This window comes from Pan troglodytes, chromosome 6 (genome assembly GCF_028858775.2).
Source record: "Pan troglodytes isolate AG18354 chromosome 6, NHGRI_mPanTro3-v2.0_pri, whole genome shotgun sequence".
In the NCBI taxonomy this organism is placed as follows: Eukaryota; Metazoa; Chordata; class Mammalia; order Primates; family Hominidae; genus Pan; species Pan troglodytes.
This window is the reverse complement of record NC_072404.2, coordinates 98,200,828-98,225,468: the sequence shown is the minus strand read 5'-3', so window position 1 is coordinate 98,225,468 and position 24,641 is coordinate 98,200,828. Positions and strand designations below refer to the sequence as shown.

General features: G+C 32.7%; 1 protein-coding gene and 1 long non-coding RNA gene across 3 annotated transcripts in view; one reads left to right on the top strand and one right to left on the bottom strand.

Annotated features, from left to right (window-relative positions):
* LOC134810550 (uncharacterized) overlaps positions 1–10,448 on the top strand; it is a 62,353-nt gene extending 51,905 nt beyond the window's left edge. The window contains exon 2 of the long non-coding RNA XR_010158895.1: positions 10,265–10,448. This is a non-coding gene — a long non-coding RNA (uncharacterized LOC134810550). The remainder of the gene's footprint in view (positions 1–10,264) is intronic.
* ZNF804B (zinc finger protein 804B) overlaps positions 1–24,641 on the bottom strand; it is a 581,991-nt gene that overhangs the window by 491,604 nt on the left and 65,746 nt on the right. The window lies entirely within an intron of this gene.

The following is a 24,641-nucleotide window of genomic DNA, read 5'->3' as shown; positions in this document are numbered from 1 at the left end:
ATCTGATATAGAATTTCTTCCTATTGTTTGAATCATTTAATCCATCCTGGGCTTGTGGAAAAAAGTCTTTTCATGTATTTATACTCAGGTATTTTGCTGGTACATTTTTATTATATTTATAATGAAAGGCAGAAGGAGGTCAAATTTTTTTCTCTAGGCCTGAATACAAGGAGAACTTAACTCCATAAGTTTAAAATAATTTTGCCTTATTTTAAAATAAGGCAAATTTTTTTAAAAATAACCTTGCAATTATTTTTTTAAATTTTCATATATTTAAATGAGGCTTGAATGGAAATGTCCATCTATAAACACTAAAGACAAGCTTAAATTTTAAGAAAATTTAAATTTAAATAATAAATTAATAAAATTTAAATTTAAATTTTAAGAAGTAACTTTTAATTAGCTAGGTGTGGTGGCGGGCACCTGTGATCCCAGTTACTTGGGAGTCTGAGGCACAAGAATTACTTGAACTCAGGAGGTGGAGGTTGCAGTGAGCCAAAATCATGCCACTGCACTCCAGTCTAGGCAACAGAGTGAGACTCTGTCTCAAAAAAATAAAAATAAAAAAATAACTTTTAATACAGTAGCTTATACATTTACTAATCAGTTATTCATATCTTGTTACTCAATATTTATAATTAAAAATATAAAATGTTGGGTTAAGCCCACTCTTTTCATTTTTCTTAATCTTTAATTCCTTAAAAAATAAAAAATAAATATTTTATTTTAAATAGATAAGACCCTTTCCTTCTACTCAGTTTTGATCTGAACTTTATTAGAATACTCTGTTCAATTTGAATCATGGTAAATGAAGTGAGATATGGAAAAATAAAATTGGAGAGTACAAAGGCAAGAGCAAAATAAATCACTGCAGTGTTGGGAAATGTGCCTGATGAGAAAAGGCTAAAGGACTAAGTGTACATACCCAAGAAAATTGAAAGGAAACGTAATAGCACGTTTCATGTATATAAAGGAATATTTTATGGGGAGCAGTGAGCATCTATTTTGTTTGTAAATTGAGGGCAGAACTTTACTATTCTCCTAGCTGATCACCCTGTCATGCCTCATTTTCTTCATGCTATGATCTATCTAATACACAGCTGGAAAAACAATATTACTCAAAGGCCATTTTCATCCATCTCTCTCCTGTTCAGGAACTTACAAGGACTTTTTCTAACCTACTGCATGAAATCTAAACTTCCAACAACTAGTATCCAAATCTCTTTGTCAAGCAATGTTAAACTTTCCTGCCTCATGGCTCAGCACCTCCCATACTAGTTCCTCTATTTGTGTCACCATTTTTATGACATAATTCTTGATCTTTCTTGTCCCCGATACTTTTTCCCATTTTTTACCAATCTATATGCCCTTCTTCATCCTTTCTCCTAATCAAGTCCGTAATTTCTAAAATTAGACACTTGTTTTTTTTCTAAAAAAAAAAGAAAATGCATTTTCATATGAAACATCTCAATCTAAATATACTTTACAATCATTTCAGATTTCACAGTTTCTTCAGGTTTTACATCTGCAAAAAGGTTTCTTCCCTGAGACTGATGGTGCAGTTTGCTCACTGCACAACTCCAGGAAAAACTAAGTGCACTGTAACCTCTGTGAGTGCACTCCTTAGCTGTGCCATTCACACCTATGCAGTTGTGTTTGGGCCTGCATCTTTCCTTTAATTTCTTCATCACTGATAATACTCATGCTACTCATTTGTTCCTGAAGCAGTTATTCAAAGCCATCCCAGCTCCTCCTTCTGCCCCCATAATGTGGACACTCTGCCTGTTGAGCTTCATCTCTTTTTATCACCTAAGCTTTCATGCTCTAACCCAGCATTTCTCAACCTTGATGTTATTGACATTTTGGCCTAGATAATTATTTGCTGTGGAGGATGTCCTGTTTGTACCGTAGGATGTTATAGCAGCATCCCTGGTCTCTCCCTACTGGATGCTGTAGTACTGTTCCCCACTCCCTTTGTGAAAGCCAAAAATGTTTCCAGCCATTGCCAAATTTCCCTGTGGGGGCAAAATCACTTCTTATTGGAAACCATTGCTCTAGCCATACCAAATTAGTAATAATTCCCCAAATGCTATATGCTGATTCATGTCTGTGAATCATGGTTTTTCAACATGGTTCCTCCTCCCTTTTATACTATTCCTATATATGAAAGCTTAAAGAACTTGTATCCATATTAGAAAACAAACCAACTAAGAACCAAAGCAACTACTGAAAAACAACCACAACAAGAACAACCGCAATAGTTTAGGTGTCACTACTTCAGGAAGCATGGCCAGGTCCTTAGAATTTCTTTTTCTCTTCTCCATGCTAAGTACATTTAGATTTTGCATATTTCCCCACTGCTGCACTCATCATACTTTATCATAATTTATTTTATTAAAATCCATCTCACCTCATGGAATGCAAACATTGTGAAGATAATATGAGCCCCAACCATCCCTGTACCCCCACATTTAGATAACTTTAATTGAAGAAAATATTTAATATTATCTATTCCACTGATTCTCCTGATTAAACCTGTGTAGACATTATTCCAAGTTTACTAAAAATTTCCTTTTATTTTATATTTTAATAATTCAGTTTTAAAATTAAGCTTAAAAATTAGTAGCTAAAGAAATGGTTTAAAAATTAAGCTCCTAAAGCTAAATATATTTTTTAAAAAAGGATCCTCTTATTCAAGGAAGAAATATTTTGATTTCTTAACAAGTCATTGGAAACACAGTTTTTCTTGAACAAATTTTTTTTGATGGAATATTAACATAGTTGAGAAAAATGTTATGCTCACAGAATAAGACTGAATACTATCAGAGTGAAGAGAATTTTGCTAAAGAGTTTTCTGTGCTTTGCTTTTTCATTTCATTGATATATATTAATATTTTTTCTTATATTTTCTAAAAGATAGTTAATTCTGCTAAATTTAGTAAACTAATTTACACTGAGAGTATCTTCAAGTATTCCAGATACCATGTCAAATTAAAAATAGTTTGCCAAAAATGAAAGGATTGTTTTCCATTTCTTTGCTGCCATTTTCTATTTTCTTCTTAGTTTCTGGAACAATAATTACTGCATATCCTTAAGTAATTGTTAGTTGTGTGTGTGTGTGTGTGTATACACATTTATATATGTGTATGTGTATATAATTACATATAAAATATGTGTATATATATTTATGTATATATACACTAATATATACATATACAACAACATATATACACACACATATGGTAGTCTCACATGTAGACATATATACACACATATATACATATATATGATAGTCTCACATATAGACATATATATACACACATATATATGGTAGTCTCACATATAGACATATACCCTTTTTTTGTTTTTCATCTTCCCTCTGAAAAGAATGTTATACCAAAAAGGAAATGGGCCTCCATTCTTCCTGTTCCTTCCTGGGCCTTAGGAAATAAGCATTGTGTGTGAGCAGTTGAGCTCCAATTCCAGGTTATTTTTCTCCAGGTCATATCTGACTGTGCCAGGCCTTGAGGCGTCTAAAGTCTATGTGTGGATAAATGTCTACTTACACACTCTGACTAGCACATCCCTGGTGGCACTGAGGAGATAACATATAACATTTGTCCTGAGGTGTTTCTTATCCCCCACTTTTCATTCCTCCTTTTTGTAGTGGCTCTATAAACTTCCAGAAAGCTACAGATTATCTGGTTTCTCATTGGAATTGTTTTTTCATGAATATTCTTCTTTGGCAGATAGTTTTTTTCTACTCAGTTCAATAAGCATATCTAGTACCTACCAGTGACTCTGCGGGTGGTTTTACAGATGCAAAATGTATTCGACTCTGTTCCAGTAAATCATATTGCAAATAATGCTTATTTGAAAATTTAAAACAATAAGAGATTTATTGGACATCAAGAGTTATGGCATTATTAAGTTAATGTCATAAGTAAATAAATTAAATTTTCAACTTAATGCAAAATGTTCTGCCAGTGTCAGCATATCTTTGACCACCAGTGCCTTTCTGCACTGAAAGCTGGTGATATTCCAAAGTCAGAGATTTAAATAAGATCTCAGACTTCTATGTTGATGATTTCTCTCTTTCTCCCCTTTTCTTTCCTTTTTTTCTCTTTTCCAGTTTTACAGAAGGCTTACAATATTTTTTATCCATTAAACAAATATTTATTGCTTATTATAACCTAAGAACTGACTAACAGGGATGAAAAGGACATGCCACCCAACTTTGAGGGCCTCTCACTTTAGGGAGGAAAACAATTGTACCAGCAATCAGTTGCAAACTGGAAAGTTCTTGTGATAAGACAGAAGAGAGGCTCAGGGAAGATTTTAGAGATGAGGTGACTTGTATTCTGCTTTTGAAGGATAATTAAGATTTTCTCAAAGGAAGTGAGATCCTGTCTCATAAAGGAAAAAGAAAATTTTTCTTGGCAGAAAAATAAGGAAGAACAGTAGCAAGAGAAAAAAAACCCTGAGCAAAAGTCAGCAGCTTGAAATAGCCAGTTCCATTTGAAAAATAACAGAAACATTTTATGCACCATGCCTGTGGGTTACACTAGCAAAGCATACATGGTTACCCATTGTCCCTCATCTGAAGAGGAGCTAGGGTCAGGATTTCCAGATTCTTCTCCAGTGGCAATACCATCTATGTGATTCTCAGGCTCCTGCACCATGTACTAAGATCCAGGTGGACAAGAGGTGGCATATTTTGTATAGTGTGTGTTGTTATTGTGTGTGTGTGTGTGTGTGTGTGTGTTTGTGCACACACACACGCGCATATGTGTGTGCTTTTATTATTCTGTTTATACCTTTCTACCTTTTAAACCAAATGTTACACAGAATCAGAAGTTCAACACATAATAGATGAAAACAGAACTGATCTGGCTAAGGCAAGAGCTATTGCTACATGCTTTTCCATTGAACCACCCCTTGCCTTATTAAAGCATCAATATCTCCCTTTGTAAGTTTTCCAGAAGCAAATTCTGATCTTCATGGAACTGGAAAGAAGGAGGAAACTAAGTTCTTTTAAAAATAAACCTACAGAAAAGGATTTCTATGATGGTTTTGCTTTAATGAGAGAACTTCCAGCTCACAGATCCACAAATATTAAGAGCAGTTTCACATTTTAAAGATGTTTATTCAAGAGACAAAATGGTCTGCAACAATTAAGGATTATTTAACTCCCCATATATCCTATTATAAATCTCAAAATTATGTGTTAAACCAGGGGAAATATAAGAATATGGTACTGGTATTACAGAGATTGGCATGAAACTAAAAATTAAAAATATACAGCCTCCAATTGCATTTTTCACAGCAAGATTCAGACGGGGAAGGGAAAAGCACAAATCTACCATGAAGGAATCATGCTGCAGCCACCTGAATTCCCAGATCACTCTTAGTAAAAGTAATAATGGGACAATTGGACATTGTATGCATCAGATGAAATGCAGTAGCTTTACAGAATCACTTATGAAGAATCATTTCCAAAATACTATAATATGAATTTAATCAAGCTGCTAAATCTAACTTCTTGTTTATCAATAATACAGGGAGTAGAGAAACAGATTGGTTTGATACTATGAGGCCAAAGAAGCAATTAGACAAATAGGTGGAACTTTCTCTTCAACTAGTCAATGTCACAAAAAAGAAGGTTGGGGGTGATGCAGAAGTTAAAGAGACCAGAGAAACATACCAACTAAAAATAATGCCTCATTAATTGGATCTTGGTTTAAACAAATTAACTTTAAAAGACATTCATGGTTAACTAGTGAAACTGAAAAATGCAAAAGATATTAGAAAATATTAAGGAAATTTAGTTAACTTTTTTGGGTATAGTAATGATACTCTTTGGCATTATAATGGGAGAAATGTTAAGTTGATAAAAAGTATTTAGGTTTGAGGTATCATATCTGCAATTTACGTTAAAATAATTTAGCAAAAAGGTTATAGAAACGAATTTGCAAAATATTAATATTTGTTAATTCTACATAATGGGTTTATGGGAGTCATGTTAGGATCTATATATTTTCCATGTGTTTTAACATTTTCATATTAAAAAACAAGATTTTTTAATCTTTATAAACAATTTTTTAATCTTTATAAACAATTAGAAGTTTACCGGGTATTGTTAAAAGAGTTTATTTTTTTCTAGATCGATGAACGGCATCAATAGGGATCTTTTTGCATAAAATGTTTTTAAATTAGCTTAAAATATTACAATTGCCATTGTGATTTAGAAGTAAGATACAATAAGTTTGACATTGTCTTCATTTGTTATTTTATTATTTATTATTTTTTTTCTTTTGAGACAGAGTCTCACTCTGTCAGCCAGGCTGGAGTACAGTAGTGCAATCTTGGCTTACTGCAACCTCCACCTCCTGGGTTCAAGTGATTCTCCTGCCTCAACCTCCCGAACAGCTGGGACTACAGGCACCTGCCACCACGCCCAGCTAATTTTTTGTATTTTTAGTAGAGACGGGGTTTGACCATGTTAGCCAGGATGGGCTCGATCTCCTGACCTTGTGATCTGCCCATCTCGGCCTCCCCAAGTGCTGGGATTACAGGCGTGAGCTACCGCGCCCAGCCTTTGTTATTAATTTAATTATTTATTATACTCATTTAAAAATTATTTATAGTGACATCATAAAAAAACATTCTCAGGAAATTAATGAATTTTTTATTTTGATGCCGATAGATCTACTTACTTAAGTTACCACAATCATTTGAGTTTCAATTTCTTCATGTATAAAATGAGAATATTAATAAATTCCTCATAATTACATGAGGAATAAATGAGCTAATAAGTAAATAGTGCTAGAATTCAACAATAACTAAGTGAATGATGGAACTGTTGTAAATAGGGGTACCACAAACACCAATAATACAATTTCAAATGTTCCCTTACTAGAGTATTTTCCAAAAGATACTTTCTACTACAAAGCATTCCTCAGCTTTTGTTTCTAACAGTCCTTCTACTGAAGAATCACAGCAAACTTCATTGCATGTGTCAAATTATTTATTAAGAAGCAGAAAAAAAATTCTAATTTTTTTCCTATAATTTAAGGATTATAGAAATTATTATGAACATATTTCAATTAGAGATGTATTTTCTGTATTGCAGAATCATGAATATTATTTCTATTAGTGAACAACTAAAATAAAAAGTATAAAATGCCCAAATGATTTGAGAATCAATCTTAAAAAAGTTATATTACATTTTAAGAGGGTACCAGGTGAGTTTCTTTAACAAGCTTGGGTCAGGTTATACCATTTGTGCAAAGGAGTGCAATTATTTCTTAAATTCTTAGTTCGTTTGAAGCAGCAGAGCCCAGTAAATATCTGAACTATTTCTTCTAAGGAAAATTGCATGCTGTTGAAAAGTCTTAGTTTCCAGAAACATTTTATTTCAGAAACACACTACCTAATTAAACAGATTATGTGCAGGCAGATCAGGTGGCAACCTTCCTTAATTGATTTTTAACAATTCTGTAGCTCTAGTGCTGCCATTTGTGCAGCTGTAATTAAAGGCACAGTGTTTCCATTTACACTCTTCATTTTCTGATCTGTTCATAAATGTCTGCTGCAGGCTGAAGCCCACAGTGCAAAGTTTTATTAATAATGGATTTGAGATATAACTGTGATATGATTTATGTTCTCCCAACAGAGTTGGCAGTGTTCCACTTCATGGGAGAGCTGGTTTCTGTAATCTCACTTCCCAACAAATGACAATGGCTGAAGCAGAATGAGTGGGAGCTAATCAAATGGAACCAGCTTATTTGGCTGGTTCAATTTATTTGTACAATTGATGAGGACATAACAAAATAATTAGTCTTGCTATTCACAGGTCATTAAGACAACCTTAGGGAAAATCAGACAGAAAAAAATACAAACTTTTATTTGATCTGCCCCATATAAAAACTGAGATGGATTTAGACCAGAATATGAATATTTTACTTAAATATTTGTATTGAATCATTTAATGAAAAAGTATATATTGTTTAGTCCAATCAGAAAGCAGAGCATAGCTGAGATTATGACATATCTCAATCAATGAAATATCTGGACTAATAAAATAATCTTACATGTTAGCTAGACATGCCTAGTAGGCAATTGATAAATTCTGTATTACATGAGTGTTTGATTACCTCTTTCTGAGAAATACAATATGTCCAAAATAACAGCAAAATTCTACTGAATATAATTTAGGCTGAGAAAATTCAGAAGTCAATACAGGTTTTAGTGACGCTTATAATGTTTATTATGAATCCCTGGAGTTAACCAAACTGTGAGGTTTGAGAGCACAGCCCTCAACTGTCCTTACTTCTGACACCAACCAAAAGCTCAGGAGGGAGGGGTCCCCAAATCACCCTCAGGTTGAATAATTTTCTAGAAGGATTTACACAACTCTCTGAAAGCTTTTGTACTTATGGTTACTGTTTATTACAGAGAAAGGACACAAACTGAAATCAGCCAAAGGAAGAGCTACAAAGAGTCTAGGAAGGTTCCAAATAAAAATTTCCATTGTCTTCTCCCAGTGGAGTCAAGACATATTACCTTCCCAGCATTGATGAGTAACAATATGCACAGATTACCACTAAGAAAGCTCACCCAAGTTTCTATGTCCATAGTTTTTATTGTGGCTTTATTATGTGGGCTTACTTAATAGATTGATTGCCCATTGTTTGGACTCAGTCTCCAGACCAACTGATAGGACGTGACCAAAAGTCCTCACCCTAAGTCACATTGTTGGTCTTTCTGGAATGAATAGCTCCCACTCTAAGACTATGGGGTGTGGCTGGCATCACCCTAAGATCCAGTGTAAATCCAGATCCAAATTCATCTTAAACAATGACATTCCTATTATGTATGATGTAAATAACCTCCCAAAAGCCTAGGGCAAAGGCCAGATCTTTCTTTGGACAGGCCAAATTCTGTGCTACACAAGGAATGTTAACAATCATTTCCTATCTAAGTGTGAAGTTAAAGAAGATAGATAAGAGTTGAGTGTAATAGAATATCTCTAGTTTTACCCATGTGATTATTTTAACTAGGACAGTATAATAATCTGCTATTAAATATTATATTCCCTAGCAGTCAATGAGTATATTTTAAGTATTTGGATGTATAACCCTTCCAAATTTGGGACTTATGAAAGCATTATAATCTCAAGTCATTTTATTTTATAGTCAGTCAATTTTGTTTATAGATCAATGTGTACTTTGAGCTGTTTTCTCACTCATTAAGAAAGCTTGTTCATCACATCTCATAACACTTTATCCTGCCTCCCAAAACACAAATACTACAATACTAATTATTGGTTTTCTGTATGTCCAATCTAGTGGCTTATTAGTTAATGTATTCAATTCAATATCATCTCAGTTCAAAACTATCCCGGAAAAGTTAATCTGATAGAAAATGGTTTAATGGTTAATGTCCTACAAATGAAGTTGAGTTACATATTTTGAGAATCTTGTTTACTGAGTTTGATAGGTTTCAACACAACTACTAATATCCCCAATTTTAAGATTACTCAAAATAATACTTTTAATGTTATCTATTGCTATTCTGAAGTAAATAAAATTCATGGCATTCTTATTTTACAGACAATTGTTGCATAAACAAGGCTAGATATTGTTACTCTTCCAAAAGAAGTTCCATTTAAAACATACTTATCCAGATGGGAAATACTCATTAGCAGAGGACCCGGTAATAGGAAATAATAAGCTGCCAATCAAGCAAATTACCTTCATGATGATGATCATTAGAAAGGAAATGCTTTAGATGAACAACTCATTGAAGGATGATGAGGTCAGAGCATAGCTTTGCCATGGACAGGGACAAAGAAACATGCCTGTGTCTGTGGAAGGCTGCAGAACTCTGCCTCTGTGCCAGAACTTTGTTCTGGTCAGTGGTAACATTTTTCTCCTAAAATGTGCCTTCTCAGTGGATATCAATTTGTATTGTACTTTTCTATAGTATTATCTAAAATTCTTTGGCATCTACCATGAAGGGGCTATCACAAGAACCAGAGCTTTCAGAAATCTGGAGAACAAACAGCTTCTTTGCAAACTCTCTTCTAATGGAAAAGGGCTAGCACCCAAGGAGCCAAACTAAAAATAGTCCCAGTTAACAGGAGGTGAGATATTATATGTTGAATGCTTATTATATGCCACGTGCTATGTATAGATTATTTGATTTAGTCCTCCTGACTATCCTGTGAGGTATAAATTATTATGCCTATTTTTGTTTTTAGATGAAGAAATGATGTGCACAAGAGTTGAAGAACCTGCTCTCGGTTAAACTGCTAACATGGCTGGTTAAGGATTCAATCTTCACTTTATATGATTCCAAAGACTGTGTTATTCTCCATACTCCTGTCTCAACTGTTGCAGAATCACAGGATCTAATATTGCAAATAAGCTTATAGATGGATCTAATTATTTCAACTTCAATCTAATTATTTCAATTTCTTGAAGCTAAGAAAGTCAAAGTAGTTAGCTTTCAAAGGATGAGATGATCCGCCTGGCCTTAAATCTCAGATTTGCCACCTAATAGCTGTGCAACATTGAGCATATTACTCTACTTTCTGGACAGCAGTATTCCTCCTAAGGAAACTAGGACGTATACCTTATGTTATACCTAAGGTAGGTTATATTTAATCAGATAACATAACCAATTTATGGGTTTGCTATCTGACTAAATATAAAAAGGTATATAAAGCACTTAGCCTGGTACCTAATATTAAGATGTGGACAACTTAGCAGCTTCTCAAGGTGCCAAATATAAGGGACTCCATCACAAGAATTGATCAGAGATAAGATGCTAGGAACCCAGGTTTTTCTATAACTCTAAATAGCAGGTAAAAATAAACTGGCCTCAATCCTACTGGAAAAGGAGTGAGGATAAGCTAAGCATACGTTAACCTTTTGGCTCAACTATTTTTATAAAGCTAACAAATTGAGAGTTGTGATTATGCCAACTATGTAGTTATCAGGCATTGAAGATGGAAAATACAGTTAACTGTAATTGTATGAGGTCTGGTTACGTGTATTAGTAACTGAAATTATACATCAAAGGGTGCAAGTTATCATTCTACTTAAAAGACCTTATTTATGGAGGTTACATTCGTGACCGCCTAATACTATCTAGTTGTTATAACAAGTATAGTTAGTATTTATTGGAAGCCTTACTATGCTAAGGGCAGGTTTCTGAGACTTTTATATTTATCAGTTCAAGGAACTCACAAAAGTTCTTTACAAGATAGATTCTATTTCTCTCAGTTTTCAAGATTAAGAAACAAAGGCACAAAGAGTTTACAGGGTTTGACCATGGCCCTACAATGTCAAATCAAGAAAGTCTGAGCCCCTGCTCTTACCACTATAATGTACTCTCTAAATTAGGAGAAACTAAAAAATGTGTAATAAAAGATATTTAGTATGTTAAAATCTACTTAATAGTATAGGTAACAAATCTATTTTGAGCTTTAAAAATAAGCAAACACTTTTTAATTATAGAAAACTACTTTCAAGCCCCTTCCAAATAAATACTTCAAATGATTTTCCAAACACTTCAACAAGGATATCCCATGTGTTCTACTCTAAAATATTGAAACCACTGTAACATGTAACAAAACATTTAGCAGAATAATATAAAATGGTGTTTAAGAATACAAACTTGAGAGACAGTCTGCCTGTGTTTAAATTTTGACTTTTTTCACATTAGCTTATGATTTGGGAAAGTTATGTCTCATTTTTCCATATCTATAAGGAAGCTATAATAGTATTTATCTTATTGTACTTTCCTTACAAACAAAAGAATTGAGCGTATTTTAACAGAGCTTTGATAGGACCAGGCATGTGATACGTACTTGAATAATACTGGCTTTATCTGTATATGATATTACAGTGATTAAAGAAGCAATTTTAAAATGTTTTTGTCTGTGAATCCCTTAATACCCTGAAATTAATTGAAAATCCCAAAGATTTTAACTTAAAAAAATCAGTTATATTTATCAATATTTCTCATAAAAGAAAAAGTTGAAAAATTAAAATACTTATTAATTTAATTTAAAACAATAGTACATGTATTATATTTTAAAATAAATAACACATTTTAGTAGAAAGTAAATATATTTTCTTAAAAAACTTGGGGAGATTAGTGGTGGTATTTTACATTTTTGCACATCTCTTTAATAGATGGCCATCGAAAGTCAGCTAAATTCTCATATACACTTGTGAGTACAATCTGCTGCAATATGTTATTTTGAAGTACTTGAAGAAAATTCAGTCTCACATAGATATGCAGTTGGAAAAAGAGGAATATTTTAATATAATTTCCAGATAACTGTGAACATTCTCCCTTGATACTACACTAAAACTTGACAATTGGTGACTTATTAAAGCTTCATTACAATGTGCAATCTGAAATCCATTTAATAAATATTATTATGCCCTGTTACATTATACTGTTATATTAAATTGTATATTCCACTCTTTAAATGGTCTTTCACATTTGCATAATTTTCTACCATTGATCACTGAAAAATATGATTTCACTGAGTTATGCAGTTCTTCCAATACTAACATATTTTATTAAACAATAAAAAATTTATTTGTTAATATCACCACATCCTTATCAGAAAAATCTAAGTATTGGGAAGCTCTCAACTCACAGTGGATGTCACACAAGTTTTCCAAAATTTTGATTTCATTTGACAGCTTCAATTTTATCACTGGCAACAAATATTGATCACTTATTTTGTCTTGAAGTTACAGGATCACTTCTTCAATTTAAAGTAAATGTTTGCCATATAGCCAAGCATGAATAACCATAATTTGTCAGTTACTCTTTACAAAAAAAAAAAATATATTGTGTACCATGAAGAAAGGGGATTGTTTAGCTCTCAACTCAATCAATTGGACAAGTGCTTTTTTGGGGGCAACCATCTTATTTTGATATGCAGCAGAAAAACTTTATGAGGACTTCCTATTTTGTTACAATAATAGTAAACATATATGTCCTTTCTTGCTTGTGGCAAAGAAGAACTAACAGAAAATAGTTTTGCCCTCCCTGAAACAAACAAAAGAAAAACCAAAAACTATTAATCAAGGTTTTTCAAAACACTGGACATCAGCCAATAAAGATCAGAGTTCCTTGTCAGACAGGAAATAAATGAAGTGATTCCTACATCGGCCCCCTGTTCACTCCTCTGAATAAGGCTGATGGATTTCCAAAGGTGAGGAGACTTGGAATCCAGGTGGCAAGTGTTTGCAGGACAGAATACTGGGAAAGAGCGAGTTGCATAGAGAGAGAGAGAGACAGCATGCTCCGGAAATCTGCACAGAGACCCTCAAGTATTCAGTAGAATGTTGATCAACATTCATTTACTCATTTGTGCATTTATACATTTTTATGTATTTATAATTTATTATTTCTAGTCTTATGCCCTCTAAAGGGTGTGTATTTGAAGTAGATACTTCGTTTGGCAACTTCCTAGAATGATAATAATTTTACTTAATTTAAAAATAGAACTCTATCTGAATGTAAATGTCATTGTTGTTCTTGCTTGACTACCAAGTGATTCTTTGTGTAGTCCAGAGTGATTTGATTTGCTGCCCCATGGGACTTCTAAGTCCAAGCCTTTCACGTCTTTTCCAGAAAACATGTGATCTCTACTTTTGAAATGATCAATACTACCTCATTATTCTTGTGTTGTTACCTAGTCACTTATTGTGATTCAAAACTTCTGTTGAATTTATCTATAACTTCAACAGAATGAGAATCAAGGCAATTTATCTACTAGAAAATGAAGGTTCAAGTCTGCCCCAACAATTCTTCTTTTTGGAACCTGGCTAACCTATTATCTCAAAACGTGATGTTAACTAATTAATGTGTATGACCGCCAGAGATGATCAAAGGATCACCTTGATCCCTTGTATATACCTTGGCTGTCCCTTTGATATAGTATCTTTCTAAGTGGTTATCATATACCAGGATTGTTTAGTAAGAAAATATCTGCTACAACATCCTGTCATTTATAAATTGTTTTTACCTTTACAGAGAATGTTTGGCTCACTCAAATTTAATCCTCTTTACTCTTTCCTATAGACTAGCTACACAAAGATGCACAAACACATATACATGCACACAATCTGCATATGCAGAGCTTATATGAGCTCAAATATTTATATTTTCTTTTTCTTTTAGGTATTTGCTTTCATTTTGCTTATAATTAATAACTATATATACATGAAACAATCTTAAACACTGAAAAAGGATATATGTATATGCATATATAGAATACCTGTACACACACATTCTACATAGTTGATAAAATAAATAAAAAGCAAGTATCTACTATCGAAGTTACCCTTTCTTAGCATCATAACTACACCATTTCAAATTTTATTGTAACTTTTCCTTTAAATTATATTTTGAACTCATGGCTTTTTACAGATTCAAATTATTTGCATTTGAATTCAAACTTACTTAAGCTTACATTTTTATCCATTGGCCAGTGATAGCCTTCTTCAGTGGGGTTCTTTGTCCATTCAGGAATAGGTTTGATATATTTAAAAACACTTTTTGCTTTTTGCAATAATAGAAAGTTCTGTGCTCATTCTGAATGATCTCTCCTCCAACAACAGAATGAGATCTCTAAGAAGGCCTGGTTCCCCTTTTTTGACGGGGATTGAAATTCAATATATCGACACAAGGGGGCAATCAGGAGTACTGGTGATGTGAAGATGTAGCTACTTCTATTGTCAGCTTCAGAAGCTTTCAGCAACAGAGATAGAAAAGTGATTTCATGATCTTGGGTTCACACTAACTTCTAAAAATTAAAGCAGTATGCTACTGTATCCTGATTTCCTTGCAGCATGTTATTTTATTACCACTAAAAAATGTTACTATTACCAATGTGTAAACTCCAATTTTAAAGTAATATAAAAATAGAATAAAACTCCAATTGATTAAAACACAATGAGTACTACAGTTCCGTTCATAGGAGACCTCTGAAAGTTCAATAGTGTTTTTCTATATGAGCATTATTTCCTCGTACAAAAGAAAATGCTGCAGAAATCCAAAGAGGGCTGGTGCCTTTCATGGATGTCAAAATTCTGTCATATGTTGTTCTGGACATTTTGCAAGTGAGTATTTCATCATACTTTTATTAAGAATGTATTATTTTTATTTTTTCCCAAGAGCTACATTTCTAATAACCAAAGTATCAAAGTATAAAGAACAAGGAGATTGAATGACGAAAAATAGTTTGGCAAACAGAGCGTCTGACATCAATATAGCATCGTTCAACTTAAGGTGATGTTTTGTTCAAACTACTTTATTGGGATATAATATTTATATATAGTAAAATATATACACAAAGTGAGTGTATAGTTCAATAAATTTTGACAAATATAAAAACCCATAATACCATCACGCCAATCAAGATAATCTATAAATCATTATAAAGTAAATCTCAGAAGGGGTTCATAAGTTTCTTCAAGAACTTTCTATTACTTTAACTCCATTATCCATTATCATGTGCATTTTCAATTCTGCATTCACAAGATTATTAGAATTACTTGTCTTTTAATCAACTGGAGATGACTTGTTTTTCTTGTATAGACTATATTGGAATTCTAAAGCACGAATTAATATGTGTGATCAGCTTATTGTCTTAATACATAATACTAGGTTTTTAGCTACATTCCTGGTTATAATAGCTGTAATAGTCACAATTTAAAAATAATTCGCAATATAGCCTACATTCCTTCGTGTCATTCGTATATTATTACATTTGGTTAAAATAATAGTTACCTATAAAGGCATTTTGTGTAAAATTGTTTTAACAAAAAATAATCCCATATAGAACAGCCATTTACTCTCAAGGTAACTTTAATTTCTGGAGTTCTAATTCTTTCTGATTATAACCTCCCACTTGAGCTTATATTTCAAATACAGGCTAATCTGCTTGGAGTTCACTAGAATGCATTTAAATTCCAAATAGATGCTGAAAACCAGCCCCATTTCTGGATAAGAGCTTTCTCCGTAATTGTTTTTTCTTTTTTTAATTGTACTCTACCTGAAAAAACATCTGATCTCATTTTCTGAATAGTGTTTCTGATAAAAAGAAAATAAGCAATTTTGGCATAAGTATAAAAATGCACTAAGTTACATAAATCTACTGGAAATTTGGATCTAGCCTTGATCTTGTCACTAAAGCCTTAAGAAAATCACCCCAAGTCTCTGGTTCTCAATTTCCTCACCCTAGTGAAATAAATTCACAGAGATGCAATCAAATTATTTGAGAAGCTTGGCTTTCTCACATGAGGTCAATAGACTTAAGGCTCTCCATTAAGTTAATAATAAAACAAACATTCAAATATGATGGCAACTGATTTTTTGCATTATATTATTAGCAGAAATAATGAATTGCTCTTCTAGAACCAGTCTCTTTCAAACTCGCAGACTCTAAATTTTCCTATCTTTTACTGGTCCTAAAATTTATTGAGGGCCAAGTCCCTGACTTTCTACCTTATTCATCTTAATATTGTAACTCCCTAGCAACATGCCAGATACATGTAATCACTTGACTTTTTTGTAATAGCTGAAGAACCTGTTAACCCTCTCTACTGCCTTACAAGACAGCAGTTTTCAACCCATTTTATGGATTAGAAAAATAGAATCAGAAAAGTTAAGTAATTTCCTCAAATTCTCACAGTAAATAACAGAGGTGAGATTGCATCCTCAAATATTCTGAAGTTAGAAAGGGGAGATAACTAGTTAAAAAAACAAACCTCTTTTTCCTATAATCCTTGAAACTGATTAATGTCAACAATACTTACTTTTTTTTTTAAGCGGAAGATAGATAGCAAAAAAAAAAGCAGAAAGGAAACATTGAAAGAGGATATAAAATATTAAATTGCAAATTTCTATTATGCAAATATAAATTTACAACAGGTTAAAAAATAAAAGCATTCAATAAAAACAATCAGATTTTAGCACGAAGACGACCATTCAAACTGCCCTGGCCTCACTGCACTGACACTGATGTATTTTCAAATCGATGGTCCAGCCTAAATTCCTCAGAGTTCATAGTGCAAGAAATGGCTAGATCAGATATGGTGCAACTATGCTTTTTTCAATTTGGCTATCAGGCCTGTTCCTAAGGACGTTATTATGGGAGAAGGTTGATTTCTGTGCCAGTATTGTTTTGTTTTGCTTCCCCACAGGATGATAGTGCAAGCAGTGAGCTATAGACTAGGTTCGGCCTAAGGGAAGTTTCAAACAGCAATGACTGAAGTCAGCAACAGTTAAGATGGAACCAAACACATCTTCGGCCAAACAATTTGATTCTGATTCAGGAAATGCCATAAAAAAATCAAATCTATTTTATAGCAATAATTCTTCCCTATATTTTTTTTTTTTTTGCAGGACCAAGACTATTTGTATTCTAATTATAAACCCAGAGCAGAAAGGAAAAACAAACAAACAAAAAATAGCTCCCGCTTTTATCTCAGGTACAGAAGGAGACTGTGTTGTGCAGGTCTAAAATTCTCTGATTTCTCCACAAAACTTAAGAACAAGCCATGCGCATCTTCCATATACAGATTCAAATCAATTTTAAATTACACTGAAATTAGCTTGGGTGGGAAGGTGTGCTGGTCGTCTGCTTTTTTAAAAACATTCAGTATGTGTTTTAAGGTATACAAAATATAATGATTAATGTTTGATATTCTAAGTTAGCAAATTATTAGTAATGTGCTGACTGAAATAACTTTAAGCACAGGCAAATGATTATGATAATTGTTTGTATTTATGGCGTAAGAGTACGTTAGACAAATTTCACTGATTTCTTTTTGAGCAGGAATAGTTCCTGTGGAAATGCATCACCATTGGCTTCTACAGAATGCATATGCCACAATTGTTTAATTAGGGAAACACAGAGCTCCCCCTAATATTTATACAAGTCAAAAAGTTCCACATATACTAATGGATAAAATAAAAATAAAGGAATTAGAAAAAGGCTTTCCTTCAGGTGTATACATAATATGTGTAATTTTCAAGATTAAAACACAAGAGATTAATATATTTATAAAAATGTTTTCACATCTATAGAACAAAAAGAGCAGAAACAAAATTTTAAAAGGCAACATGGAGACAAATTGGCAATATATTTGACAAAACTTGTGAATATATTTCATATATAAGCTCTTAGGAATCAGTAAGAAACTATCATTTCAATTATAAATGGTCAAAGAGCATGGTCAGTCTGTCATAAGAATATCTAATAAATGTGATTATAAAAAATCTGAATTCCTGTTAATCAGAGAGTTAGAAGCATCTTTCAAATAAGATAATTTTTTAAATAATCTCTAATTATAGTTTTTGGTAAAGGTTCAAGAATTATCCATTTTCAAAGGGAGTTCAAATTGAAAACATCTTTCAATTTTTGTTTGTTTGTTTGTTTTTGGCAAAACGTGACAAAAGCTTTAAAAATGTGCCCAGTCCTTGACCAAACAATTTGATTTCTCAAAATTTATCTTTAGGAAATGAACAGAAAAGTAGTCATAACTTAATCAAATGCATTGTTTATAAGGTTAAATTTGGAAACAACCAAAATATTTAATAATCATGATGGCTTAAATAAATATGGCAACATTTTACCATAGAATACATTATAGCTCTTCAAAATATCATGTCTGTTAGACCTATTAAGTCTTAGGATATAAGGAGAAATTTCAAGAATAGGCAAATCCTTAGCAATAGAAAGTAGGTTGGTCTTTACCTAAAGTTGGAAAATTTGGGAAGGAAATAGTGACTGCTAATGACTGTAAGGTTTGTTTGTTTCCAGGAAAGAAGTGACAATAATATTCTAAAACTAATTGTGGTGATGGTTGCACAACTCTGAATATACTGGAAAACATTCAAATGTCTGTTTTAGATGTGTGAAATATATGGTATATGAACTATATTTTAACACAACTGTTTTCTTTTCAAAAAAATTTTTTAATCTAAATACAACTGACAAACTAAAATATTTGCAACATGTATCACAAATAAAGAGCTGATATTCCTAATGCTTAAAGAATTGTTAAAATTTAAGAAAAAGAATATGAAAACCAGATACAAAAGTGGGCAAATACATGAACAAATAATTCACATAAAAGATATAAAAATTGTAATTAAACTTATGAAAAGATATTTAACTCATTCACCATAAAAGAAATGCAAATTAAAGCTACATTGAAGATAAAATTTCAAAGAAATACACACACATATGCACCCACACAAAAGGGGCATACATAAAAACTGGTGAAATCTAAATAAGGGCTATAGTGTAGACCAATAATGTTTCACCAATGTCAGTTTCCTATTTCTGATCACTGTATTCTGGTTATGTAAAATGTTATCATTGGAAGAAGCTGGGTACACTGAAAGCATACTATTTTTACAAATTTTATATGAGTCTAAAATTATTTCAAAATAAAAGTTTAAAAAAAGATGTAAGGGTGTGTTAACATTTTGAGTATAAAAAGAAGGTTATAAAAATGCATGAATATAGGAGCCCAATATGTTGAAAAACACGGGTTTCAAAAGAAATAGAATGAAAAATTATCTTTATGTGGTGAGTTTTAAAGTGATTTGTATTTGTGTATATATGTGTAGCAGGTGGATATTTCTTTTTTTTGCTAAATTTCTAACTTGTACATGTTAATAACTTTTGAATTAACTTGAATAACTTCATTTTTGTTATGGATTGCTTTGTACTCTGGCTAATTTGATCAACATAAACATTTTAATTACATAATTTGAGTTCTTAAATGCCTTTTGGCAACACAAGCCCCAGTCTAATTCTTTTTTGTAATCGAGTATGATTTGGTTTGTATGAAAGCCTTCAGCAGCATTTGCAGTATTTTCTCTTTCCCTCTTATTCTCATTTGAGCACACTCCCTAAACAAATCCTGCCAGGGCCACACCATGGCAAAACGTCAGTAGAAACACAAGAAATTGTAAAATCATAAACCAAGGGATAAAATAGCAGCTTAACTAGCTTTCTTCAAACAACTGAAATAAATGGTTTAGAAATGTATTTGAGATGTGAAAAATTTTGATTCAAGGTAAATAAAGAGGACTATAATCAACATAACTGATGATACTATTACAAACAGTACAATCACAAATATTCAGAGTAAAATATTATAGCACAATTTATGATTAAAGCAAATAATCTTCCTTTATTTTCATCTCATAGAGGATTTTATATGAAACAATAAATATTTTACTTTTTAGCATTTTAACAAATGAATGTTTCCAGGCTACACAAGGTCTTTGGAGAGCACATAAATACAAATCACATCAGTCACTAACGTAACACACTTCCAACTTCTTCTCTTCAATTTTTTATCTTAAATTGTGGAAGAGTATCCAGCTTTATTATATGAGACTTTCTTCAATTTCCTTAGAAAAAAATTATTTTACAATTTTTAATTTATTTACAAAGTTTAATGTCAAATTCTGGCTAAAACGATTTTTCTCAGTTTCCCTTTAATAGGATCACATTGGTTTAATAGCTGCTCCTTCAACTGTCTTCTTTGAGCTTTATGATTTATTAATCACCAGAAGGGATATCCCACCAAGAAGATTTCCTAAAATAATTCTTGATATTTAATTAGAGAGCAAGCTCACATCTATGTGGCTTTGGGAGAATTAATCCAGAACTATGGCCTGGTCAATGTAGCCTTCACAGTGACATAATAGATCATTTAAAAAAATTAAAAATGTTCAGGTGCAGGGACACACACCTGTAGTCCCAGCTACTTGGGAGGAGCCCAGGAGTTTGAGCACAGGAGTTCAAGGCTACAGTGAGCTATGATGGCACCAGTGCACCCCAGTCTGGGTGACAGAGAGAGATCTTGTCTTAAAAATAGCAAAAAGTATCAAAACAATAGATATGTAATAATAGACAAAGGATAATGGATGGGATAAGCCCCAACAAAGTAATTACTTCCTTTTCTTTCTCTTTCTCTTCCACATAACAGTTCAGTAGCTGGGTAAACATAGAGTTTTTTTTGTGCATTAAGAACACAGAGTTAAGGCACCCTACAACTACAGAAGATATTATCTGTAAGGTGATCTAATTGGTTTTTTCTCTAAATTCTACCTTTGATGGCATCTAAGAAAATGTATTGACCAATAACAGACTAAAGAAAAACACAGAGAGCTCTTCTGGTTTCAAAGCAAATGTCAGAATGAACAATATACCCGCATCAAAACTGTCTCACTTTGTAAATCATATGATCATCTCAATAGATGCAAATTAGTATTTTTATTTTAAACTGTTATCTATTTTTCTATAATTTTATTGCAGGAAAACCCAATAGGTTTCAAGCTACCAATTTATAATTCATTATAATAACTAACATTTCTTGAGTGCTTTATATGTGGCCAGGCACTCTTCCAAATGACTCAGGAAATGATGTTTAAATTGAAAATGGATGGATAAGAGTTGGTGGGCAATTGGGTATGTGTTTGGCATTAGAGGCAGAGAGGAGGATCCCAGGAAGAGGAAACAACACTAGGGAAGACCCTGCATTGCATGAACATGTCAAGGACTCTTCCACTTAAACTGAAGGAAAAAAAAATACACTGAATCATAGAAACCAGAAAGGCCTGGGGTAGAGTTTGAAGTTGACTGAGAAGGAGCCCAAGGGACCTTTCTGGTGTGATAGAAATGTCCTATACCCTAAATATATAAAGTTATAAATTTGCCAAAATTGCAAAATGTGCACTTAAAATGGTTGCATTTATTGCATATTAATTACACCTCTATAAAGTTGATTTTTAAAAAATAGAAAGGGGATATGGCATCAGAAAGCATTAGAGTGCAAATGTCACTGACGCCCTTGTAGGCCATAGTAAGGACTTTGGCATTTTCCACAAAGGAAGAAGCTATGAGAGGCTATGAAGGGAAGAAAAGGTATGATCACATTTGTGTTTTAAATATTCATTGTGACAAAAAGAAAAAAGAGCTTGGAAAAGTATATGTGATGAATAATTAGGAGGCAATTACAATCATGCAGCAGAGATAGAAAAAAAGAAGATTTTTGTATCTGATACAAGAAAAGGCTCCAGTTTCATTCTTTTTCAGGTAGTTATCTATTAGCAGGTGAAATCAACAAGACTTATTAACTCTTTGGCAGTAATCAGTGGAGAAAGAAAGGAGTTCAGAATGGTCCTACGCTTCTGGCAGGGTGTGTTGCAGCACTGCTGATGGAAATACGGCATGCTGCACAGAGAACGCCTTTATGTGGTTTTCAGAGTGGAGGGAAAACGAAGGTGGGCAATAGATAAATAAATTAGGTTGAGCCAAATTCAGTTTGAGGTTATGAGAGTGAAGTAAGATAGTAAAGTACAGATAAAAGTAAACTGTTAAAAGTGCACCTAGAGCCCAAATGAGTGGCAAAAACTAAAGACATAACCCCGGAACCCAGACTGGAACACCATAAATAGCAGCATAAAAACAAACATTAACATAAAAGTTTTTCTGAATATGTTCCCAAGTTGTCTTTTAGTTAAAAAAAAACACACACACATATATGTAAATACAAAGACACATATATAGTTGCACAACTGCAACTACAAATATTTTAATCTGAATGTTTTCCAAGATAGCATAATAGATCAGAATTTAAAATTTTATAGTACTCTTTCTTTATAATTATTATATATATTTTAATCTGTATCAAAAATTTTTAAAGTTCCCTAGTTAATGAGTTTATTTTTAAAACTGTGTATACTGTATTCTCTTGGAAATTAACAGTAAATATCACACTAAAATATTAGGGCTTCTAAAAGTTCTATAATTAAAATATGATTTAACTTTGTTTAAAATAGTGTTTCCCAAATTTATTTGAATACAGTGCCCATTTTTGAGCAATAGGTTTTTGCAGACATAATGGTCACAAAATATAATCTGAAAAATATTTACCTACACAATTTTCAAAATTATTTTCTGTTTTGCTGCTTATTTCTCCACATGACATCTGGTAGGAATAATGGGGACAACTGTTTTATCTTGGAAACATATTCACTTTTATTATTTAATCCCAAAATATTCCTTTCTGTTAGAAAATTATCCATATAAATCTTCTGATTAATGAATCAGGTACATGTATTTCCTTATTTTAGCATTGTTCTTATCCTGGTAATACTGCGTAAATTTTCCAGGATCACTTCTGGCTCTGAAATTATGTAACCTATGCAAAATATATTCATCATTTTTCATTTAAAAATAATTCCCATTGCCAAAGTCTTTCTACACTATGAACTTATAAATTAGTATGACTCTATTGAAAAGTAAAAATACTGCTATAAAATAAAGATGCTTTGGAATTCACCCAACCCCAATAATATTCTGTAAAGCCGCCATCCAACTAAGGCCCATGAGAAAGACCTTAGCATAAATTGAATTTATATCTAAAAGCTCCAATTAGACCCCTGCTGAAGTCATTATCATTAGGTTTTCGATTGTGCCTAGCCACTAAAATACTTGTTCTCACTGTATACAATAAATGAGAAGCAAAACCGAATCATAACATTTTCAAACCGGAAGGCACTTTAGAGATTAGCTATTTCAAACTCTGCAGTTTACAGATGAGGAAAAGGAGTTGCAGGGAGGTTAAGTGACTTGTTTAGAAGCAGTTTTCAAAACTAAAATTTGTTAAGAGTAGGATATATTATGTGAGTTAAAAGGTTTTTGAAATGTGGAATATTTTCTCTAATCAAATACATAACATCAGTTGTAGAACATTTTTTAGAAGTAGTAAAATTATTGAATTTATTCATGATGGCTGAGATTACAATGTTTTTCAGACAATTCTGTATCATTCACTTCTAAGTATTTTCTTTTTCAACATAATTCGTTTATCACTTCAAGTGCATATATCATTAAACCTTTCAGTAATCTTGAATCATCTGTGTTATCAGAAATCTTCCTATTTTATTATAAAGCAAAAGGAGTTATTCACAGAAGATTTGCTGGTTTTGCAGTCAAAACTGACTTCACAAAAAGGAAATGTACAAATAAAATAGGAACTATTTGTTCTATATTTCACCATCTTAGAGGAGGCAGGAATCACCCAAGCCAGCGCTGATACAAAGAGGAAACTGAGTCACACGGCACTTGGTGGATATTGGATGAGACAGAGGAAGAGTTTAAGTGAGCAGCAGCATCATACAGGTACAGATGGAACTGAGCAAAATTTTCTCAAATGATTTATGAATTTAAAAATTCAAAGTGTTGGGAAAGATGTGAGGAGTCATCCAGACTCAATCTCTTATAAAAAGTGAGAAAAATGAGGACCAGCAAGGAAAAGTGACATGGCCTTTGTATTAGCCAGGGACACAGTGATGCTGAAGGCCAGGCCTTCTGGATTCTGTTAGATTACTTTGACGTCTCTCTACTGTGGAGACCAGAGGACACAGGTATCTGTGGGAAACTGTACATGTGAAGTCAGGGACAGAGTAGCAGGCCGGGGAGCATGCAGGCTGCAATCTGAGAGTGCTGCTGGGGTCTCAGAGTGTCTGATTGGTATGTCTGGTTCTCCATATACTAGATGCTCAGAGAC